This window comes from Brassica oleracea, chromosome C8 (genome assembly GCF_000695525.1).
Source record: "Brassica oleracea var. oleracea cultivar TO1000 chromosome C8, BOL, whole genome shotgun sequence".
In the NCBI taxonomy this organism is placed as follows: domain Eukaryota; kingdom Viridiplantae; phylum Streptophyta; class Magnoliopsida; order Brassicales; family Brassicaceae; genus Brassica; species Brassica oleracea.
The window spans coordinates 17,572,953-17,576,299 of NC_027755.1; positions in this window are offsets into that span (position 1 = coordinate 17,572,953).

Sequence of the window (3,347 nt, forward strand, 5' to 3'; positions counted from 1 at the left end):
TTATCATATTTTAGGATAATTTTAATTTAAAATGTAATTTTCATATTTTTCAAACAAATTCTAAAAATATTTTTTAAATATTTTGTTATAATTGTTAAAAAAAATATTGAGTTGCATTTCAAATTAAAAGGTAAAGATATTAAAAATATTCTAATTAAAATATGTAAAATTTAATATAGTTTTACGGAAATGGTCAAAATAAAAAAACTTACACATAAAATAATAATGATTTTTGTTAACTGCGCGGATCATTATTTATATGATATCGCACACGAAAAAAAAATTTCTGTTTTTAAAATTATCTAATTAACTCTATACTCATTTTTTTTATATTTTTTATATGATATCACACTTTCGTAAAAAATAGATAGTTTAAGATGCAAAAAAAAATATTTACTTAATGAATATAATATGGACGAATATTACAAATACATCATTTAACAAAATAAATAATTAAAAAATAAAAAATTCATATCCGGCGCGCGGATCAGGGTCTAGTTAATTATTAAAACTTTGGAGAATTATAGTGGTAGATTATTTTATTAATTTTGGTAATAAAATTTGAACCAAAAGAAATTATAAAACAATAATTTTTAACTTTAATAACATTGTAAAATATTAATATTCCTTTCAAAAATTCTCAATTATATAAATAAATATTATAAATTAGCATCAGATTATATATTATTACTTTTATATCTCATTAATGATCGTCCTAAACATATAAAACAAGTACTATACATATACAAAAAACACATTAATATAATTTTTTAGAAAAACACATTATATATATATATATATTATAAAATATAATATCTTAAAACGAGACAATCCCACGTTTTAAAAACACGGGTCAAAATCTAGTAAACCCTTATAAATAAAAATTTACATAATTATAAATATATTTATCAGTTTTTAAAAACAGTTTTTAATACATGTTTATAAATTTATGCGGTTCACATTGTATACAACAATTTGTTTACATGACATAATAATACAATCTTTCCTTAAAAATATTTTAGATCTGATTAAGGTATCTAATCTATTAAAAATGGAGTACAAAATTAGATTACCCCTTGGTTTTCCAATATATTTATACTCCCGTGCCACTTATGTATTAACTTAAGCTATATTTATGGATCCTTTGTCTTTTACGGTTTAATAAATACTTTATCTGAAATTAATGTTAAAGTGAAAAAATGCCAAAAAAAATCAACTTGACGTCTCCATTATATATACTTTCTCTTTTTATTGTTACTCCATTGCTTTAAAAACAGAGCAACTAATGGGTTTAAATAAATCGATTCTTAAGTCATTTATAAACAAACAAATCTCGGTCTACATCGAAAGTTCAATGTTCATATGTATATACGTATATTCTTAAGTCACTATAAATTAGTAAATTTCTCCGGTCCCGAGTTGGACTGGTTAAAAATGTGACACAGATCGATAAAATAATAAGATAATATTTTTTAGAAACGATTATGTAAATATATAGTCCCATTAAAATCATAAATTAATAATCAACTACATATACATTTTATATAAGTTCAATTTAAACATTATATTGTTGGTTTTATATTAACAATGGAATTTTCTCTATTTTCTTAAAATTTCAATATATTTTGATAATATGTAGTAAAATTATATCGAAAACCACATTTAACTTCTATAAAACATAAAAATATAAACCAAAATATAGTAAAACAATATAAAAGTCTAATTTCTAAAATTTAATTAATGTATGTATAGAAAAAGAGAAAACTGCCAATAAAACCTCAAACCTTCAAATTCAAGCCAAAAAAACCTTCAACTTGTGTTTGAGCAAAAAAATACTCCAACTTTTAAATGTTGACCATTTTAATTCTCATTTTTTGTTGATTGGGTCATTTTAGAAACTCGGAAAGTCAACTATTAAATCGTAAACGTCTATTAACTTGCTAAACGACATCGTTTTAAATATTACTTCAATTTTTTTCTTCGACACTAATACCATTATTCTCAGCCTTATTATCATTCTCATTAGCCTCACTATCATCTTCATTATCACTTTCTTCACCGACTTGATTTTGTTGTTCAATCGTAGATTCCCAAACACTTTCCATTTAAGATCTCTCACTAGGACGAACCGGAAGTAACCTCATCATCCTAGCCATCATTTGCATTATCAATGGCTCTGGGTTTTGAAGATTAGAAGATTAAGAGCTTAGTGAATTAGAAAATCTAGGTTTCGCGAAAGAGAAGATAAACTAAATGTTTACAGATGTAAAACAACATTATTTTATTAATGTTTAATCATTTTTTAAAACGACGTTGTTTAGCGAGTTAACATATGTTTACGAGTTTAACAGTTGACTTTCTAGATTTCTAAAATAGCATAGTCAACAAAAAATAAGAGTTAAAATGACCAAAATTTTAAAGTTGGAATATTTTTTGGTTCAAGCATGAGTTCAAGATTTTTTGGCTTTAATTTGAACGTTCAAGTTTTTTATGGTTGTTTTCTCTATAGTAAAATCAACTATTTTTGTATTTTATAAATAAAAATAGAAAAACTCTGAAAACAAAACTTTTTGTAAATTCTTAAAATGTCTTAGTTCCAACATTATTAATTTATAGAGTTTTTACTGTATTAGTTTTTTGTTAACTTAAATACCAACCAGAAAAATCCATGTTTCAAATTTAAGGTAATACTAGATCTCGATCCGCGCAACCGCGCTGGTTTTTGTTTTCATTTATTTTTATATAAATATTTTGTTTTTAATTCTAAATTGGTATATATTATAATATATATGTGTCTATCAATTTTTAAAACATAATAAGTTTACTGTATATTTTTTTCATTGAATATATTATTTCAAACTTTCACATGTATTTGTATATTCTTCTATTTGTATATTTTCGGATTATTATTTCATTATTAAAATCATATATATATATATATATAAAGATTATTAAAATATTTTTTTGTTGTCATATTCAAAGATATTGTAACATTTCTCAAATTTAGAAAGTTTTTAAAAAATTAAACTTTTCGCTTCATTGATGTTAGGAGTTTTCAAGGCTCCTAAGACAAATAATGTAGTATAAAAGATTGTCGAACCAATTCTAAGGGATTTCAAAGCATTGAGAATGCAAGTACTCACTTAATCTAAGTGCAACCGGTTATTTAAAAGATTTCTAAACTAATGATTAATGCTAATGCAGTTGCAGAATAATAAAAGCGATAAATGAAATAACTTTCTTGACTAAAAGAAAAGAGAACTCATAGGCATAGAGATTAGACCTTGGGTGATCAAGTTGCGAACTAAGGATGGCAAACGATCAATCAAACTATCAACCTTAAGCTT